This window comes from Chaetodon trifascialis, chromosome 13 (assembly GCF_039877785.1).
Source record: "Chaetodon trifascialis isolate fChaTrf1 chromosome 13, fChaTrf1.hap1, whole genome shotgun sequence".
NCBI classification, from domain to species: Eukaryota; Metazoa; Chordata; class Actinopteri; order Chaetodontiformes; family Chaetodontidae; genus Chaetodon; species Chaetodon trifascialis.
In genome coordinates, this window is record NC_092068.1 from 8,617,854 (window position 1) to 8,624,187 (window position 6,334).

Genomic DNA, 6,334 nt, shown 5'->3' on the forward strand with positions numbered 1-6,334 from the left:
ATGGCATCTTCTGGATGAACCGCAAAAGCTGCCAGATTATAAACGGGCCTCCTGTAAAAATTATTGGCCGTGAACATCAGTCGGATTTAATGGGAAATTCGACGCAATTTTAACTTTTTTCCAAATTGAATTACGTTATTGGTATTGGTATATAACATACAACAGACAAGTACATTTCCAGCCATTCAAAATATTGAATTGGGTTATTTATTTATTTGATACTTTTCTCACCCCATAGAGCGCACGACGTTTTTGCAGAACTTTTAATTGAATGTAATTCCAGCGCAGAACCACATTTTATTTGTTAATGTAGGTTACACAATACACCTACTTAATAGTTTATCACCTGTAATATTATAGAAAGCGAAAATATATTGACGGCATATTGAGATCACGTGCACATATCGGCTATATACGTTTTTCCCACAAGAGGGCAGTAGCGGATAATAAATTATTGTGTGCTGGTGTGAAATGGTATACTGTGTGTTATTACACCACATGTAAACGAATATGCCCAAAGATGGAATTGCATTTCAGCCGTCAAAATAAAACACTTCACACTTGCAAAGATTTAATTTATTGCAAAGAACACTCAATAATCTGCTGTATGAACTATTGTGGGAAATTAAGGCATTACAGTCTGGCATAGCTAAAGATGATGACAGGATGGAAAACAGCTAATAGCATTTTACATGGCACATAACAGTGCAGCACAGCGGAGCAACTTCTTCTGTTGCCGACAGTATGAACAATTCAATCAGTAAAAGCATTGAGGACTGAGGACCTGCAGGAAGAGTTTCATCCAGAAGACCTGCACGGGAATCCCCTGACTGACACCCATACACCCATAACACAGGTTGCATGCAAGTAAACACACACACACACACACACACACAGAAACAGTTGCTGTATTATTCTCCCTCATTCCAGCAAGCAAATGACTGTTTTGTCTCTGATCACCCCTCTCTGTTTGCTACCGTGCAGACAGGGTTTACGGGAGTCTTAACCCAAAGACACCATCAGCCATACAGTCTCCATGCTACCACTCCTGGTGAACTTTCCATGTAGTCATCATTTTCAGCACTAATTAACCACCTTTCCCAGTCATAATGATAAAGGATTACATCTAAATAGACAACAGATGCATAACATTGCATTCGGTTATGCAGCGGCTGATCAAACTGTAATAATAGCAATTACAACTCTACAGCCCTTTCAGTTGCAGTGCTGACAGAACAGACAGTCTTTATATGAAAATGGGGAAAAGGAAATCTTTTAACATACATAACATTATGAAGTCTGCTGTTTGGCAAACTGATCCTGCTGACTCTGTTCAGACCTGTAACAATGTGGTTTACTGTAACACGACAAAGTAAAGAGCCATGTGATTTGTAGTGGAGGAAAACAGAAGGCCCAAAGGCGTCCAGACAGTGCTTAATTGTGTTTGTATAGTTTATGGCCCTTTTAACTCATAAACACTCAGACCCTTGGCTCGTTTTCCTGGGATAGACACGCATGTACTCAGCTGCACCAAACCTGAAAATGTCTCCCTGCTTTTCCCTTTAGTATTGTTGTGCCTTTGTCACTGCTCTCCTCATCTGTTACTCTCACCCAATAAACACTGTGCTACAGCATGTGTTTTTGTGTCTGCTCACGCATGGATTTGTATAAGTTTGGATGGTATTCACCACCAGTTGGTGATCAGTGGTTGGAAGCGCCTCCCGCTGCGCTAACAGGACTGGCTGAATTGTTAACCGGTCTGTCTTTAAGCCTGACTCTCCACAGAAAAAGAGTAGAAACCATGGAGCCCCAACTTGTAATTACCCCATGGAGGGCAATGCTGCTCCCTCTCTCCATCTCCTCTGGAGCCCTTTGAAGATGCCCCTTAGGGAGTTGGTTGTAATCAGGACACATGACTCATTGATTACTTCTTTGCGGTCTTCCAGGAACACAGCACAAGGAGTGGACGCAGCAGGGGGAGGGTAGTCCCCTCAGACTGTGTAGATAGACCGGAGGTGCAGATGCAGGATGGACGGCACAGCCCGAGTCTTGGACACAAATTAGATGCTATAAACAATCGGATGTGCATTGTTTTTCTGGTGCTTAGCTCAGTTGGTCTGCTAAAGTGGCTATTCATTACTGTCTGGAGCAAGGACGAGCAACCATATGCCAAGGAAGTCTGCAGGTTGTCATTCCAGCCAAACTCATTAGTACACCGATTAGTACAATGTCAGCCAGGGAGAGGAGGAAATAATCAGTGAATGCATCTGGTTCAGAGGTGGGTTTAAATAAAACCCCCATATTATACAATATGGAAAAAAACACGGTATAAGAATCACATATAGTGTCAATTTAATATATGTCGCACATTTACATACAAGGTTTTGTGCATTTTGTCTTACATGATTATTGTCCGGCATGATATGCATTTCAAACAAAACAGTTCCATTATATTTTGGGTATGCCACTTTAATACCACATAATTACATGTTGGACATGTAGAAGGTAGTTTTGCAAATAATCTGTTTAAAACTAGCCGGAGCACACAATGAGTTCTCATAGGATTCCATGGGAAATGCTTTCTTGTCACTGAAACATGCAATTAGTCACATAACCTGTACTTTTGCTGCCCTCTCTTTTCTTTTATTATTTTCCTACACTGCGTTCAGGTGAGTTGACAAACAGGTTGACTGAATCTTCTCAATGGCAAAACAGTTGTGTGGAATAAGTTAAAGAGTTATAGTATATGATAACAGCAATGCAGTCATCTGTAAATGTGTGAAACCAAAGGCCTGTACAAAGCTTTTATCTATATAGGCAGACCTGCAATAGATTCTCAGACGATGCCTCATTTGGCATTGAGAAAGACATCTCTGGTAAACAGAATGGGCAAAGCAAGTAGACCATAAGAAAGATCATAAAGGATGTCTTTTGATGTTTCTGGGCTTGCGCTCTGGACACCTGTGGGGATGAACCCAGTGACTGGCTGTCCTACGTGGACATGTTGAGTTGAGGTAATTGGGTCATTACTTGTCAAGAAGCTGAATTAAAGCCTGAGGCAGCGCTTCAGGCAGTGAAAATGTGTATTAATTTCACTGCACAGCTTTACAAGCTCTTACACAACCACCTGATTTAGTTGAAATAAAAACAATCTCAGTCAAACAAAGTATGGATTCACTGAGATTTTGTCCCTCTGAAAACATTTGCTCTTGCCTCGGCTTTTACAAACAGCGAAATGTAACTTTTATCAGTTAACTGTCATGGTTCATACAGGCTAAGGTCTCTATTTGTACTGAATTGTTGTTTGGCAGTCAAGCGACGTGCACCTCTTGGTTTTCTCACACAGGTCTGTCTGATGTCTCCTGCCTTCCCTGGGAGAGTATTAGCGATGTGGGGTGTGTTGTCCAGGCCTGTTCAGATAGCAAAACAAGAATCAGAGGAGCGTGGAGCTGCAGTCAAGCTACATACACACCCAAGTCATTGTTGATGACCACACTGGAACAATAGCAGCGTTGGAGCAGCTGAAAAGGCCTGCAGCAGAGAAAGTTCAAGAAGCCAATGAAGGAATGCTGTCCACTTACCAGAGGCTTGTAGAGAGGCTCATTGGTCGCATTGTGTCTTTATCTTGTCAGAGACGAGGACCTTTTGTACTGCGGATGATATGTTAGCGTATTTCCTCAACTTGTTTGTCTCCATTCATATTGTGATCGCTGGATGATAACATTTCAAGCATTCAGAGTCTGCGTTTTTGTGTAAAAAGCAAACAATAAATAAGACAACTGTCATGCAGATAGTGGTTGTGTGTGTTTGCTTTGTGTATCTGTGTGTCTTTGTCTGCTGCTGTGTGTTTGCAGGATTTGAAATGATTAGTATTATCTGGCGCTGGGAGCATCTAAAGGTCTATAACTCTTTATTTGCCTACATTTAGCATCTTCTTGTGTGCCGCCCGTTATAAAGAGAATGGTTAGCCTAATCAGGGTCTTCTTTGGGGGTGGGCTGGGCTTATTTGCCAATTGACATTTGGTGAAAGGGTGTTAGATGAAAAAAGCACCTCACACCATGAGGTAGAGGCCTCACACCAAAACTCATTTCAGACATGTTGTGTTTGTGTGTAAAGAGGAACTTGTGTTTAAGTGTAAAAAGAGCCTCGTTTTATCACTGTCTGCTCAGAGCAGAGCACACTCTCTCTGAGCTGTGTGAAGTGTGTTGATCCAAGCCCATAAACTTTACTTAAAAAAATATTTTTTAAAGTGAATAAATAAAACTTGGATGAATTGGCCTATTTGATTCTTATTCGCTGTTCTGCCAGCATGATGGATTAATTACATGTTGATAACCTGAGTTTGGGACCTGTTATCTGAGCATTATCATTAGAAGAGTACAGAGTGATTATCTTGCTTACCCTGTAATTACTTTAGTGGGACGAAGACGGGTGCAATTGTGCAATACTGAGTAAGTAGAGGTCATTTAGCTTTAGCATTGAAAATGCATGCAAACTATGAAGAATCCATATTACATATCTAGAATAAAATGAAAAGCTTTCTTTAGTAGACTCTTGGTTGATTTAATTATTCTGAGCTATGGTTTTTAATACTCTGTGTCTCAAGTCTCCAAACAGACAAGCTGACAGCTAGGTTAAGTCCAATTTTATGATCTTGCATGCTTTATAAATCTACACTAAATATCAGTTTCTTTTTTAGTTCATTTTGAGGATAATATACTGAAACAAGGTGACTGGTCCTGTTCCAGCACATTTATACTGACAGCAAATCAAGTTAAATTCAGCCGTATTATGCTGTGGCCTGAGGCTAATAAGGAGGCTGAGGCTCAGTCCCCTCCTGTGTCACGCTATGAAGACTCAAAAATACTCATGCACTTTATAATGACTAGGCATTTCTGAGAATAAAGTGAAAAAAAAAAAGCAAGCACATAAAGGCTGAACAACATGATGGGAAAGACAGGCCCTGGACAGTGGATAAGCAGTGGGTCTGAATCTAAGCCCCTCATTAGACAACTGACTCATCCAGGGATGGAGGATGGGACTCTGCAGGGGGCTGCGATGTCAGATTTGTTATGAGGAAATGGCAGAGCATTAGGAATGTGTAGTGAAGTAAAAGTCAGCTGACTGCTCTTTGAACTGACTCTCTCTTTGTCTTCAGAGAACACTCTTCTCTTTATTTTCCCCAACTTCTATGCAATTGCCAATGCTTTTCATTATATGTTTTTGTCTGTTTTTAAATACACGAGAAACAGTAATGCATTATTTACGTTTTTACACATTACTCTCCATGGATTGGAAAACACTTTTCATAGAAATCTGAGTTTCACTAAAACAGATGCACCATTTAGCAAAGCTGTGCTTTGAGCTAAATGCTAAAGTCAGCATGCATATTCACAACGAACATGCTAACACGCTGATGTTTAGCAGACAGAATGTTTAGCGTGTAAGCATGCTGGTGATAAGGCTGATAAGAAAGACAAGTGTCATATTTGGTCATAAAGAAGAGTGTTGGACAACTTAATGTTTTTACTTTTACCAGCCAACTTTTAACAGAGTGAACAATGTCACATTGACATTGCCATAACTCTATGTGTTACATTAATGCTCAGCTTGGGCTTCTTTCTGAAAAAACAGACTGTGCTTCTGAAAAAAAAGATAAAATAAAAACAGACTTGTGTATATATATTTATATTGTTATATTTTTTACTTCTTTAATAGCTTATTTTTAGTAGATGTGTCATACACCAACCTCAACCAACCAAAACAAATTCCTCGTATGTGTAAAATCACACTTGACAATAAAGCTTTTTCTGATTCTGAATATTTTATTACAAGGGCAGAAACATTATAACTGTAACTTACTGTTGTTCTATTCAACCAATAAAAGTGAAATGGCCTCTTCCTTCATACTTCTCCTGTGAAAGCTTACAAAGCGCCATATTGACTTGTGTTTCTGTAAGAAACAGTTAAGATCTTTTCATCAACAGGGGAGCAGGCTTGCCCTTTCATTATGCTAAACACCAGCACACATTACTTCTTAATTGAGCTGATGTTTACAATAGGTGATTGATGGCAATCATTCCCCTGCCACCACTCCAGCAAACTTAATGGTGCATTAAGGCTTCACAGTAGTCCATTACTGCTGCATATGCGTGCTTGGTGAGAAGGAACAATGCTTGGGAAATTGATCTCACACCTGGAAAAGCCACTTAGACTTCCAACCCAGATTGCAGTTGCTGTAATAGCGGGTCAGATCACTGTCCTCTGACTCTTACTCAGATCCTTCTATAAATACAGCCTGGTTTCCTGGTTTACAAATCCACTTATGGCACC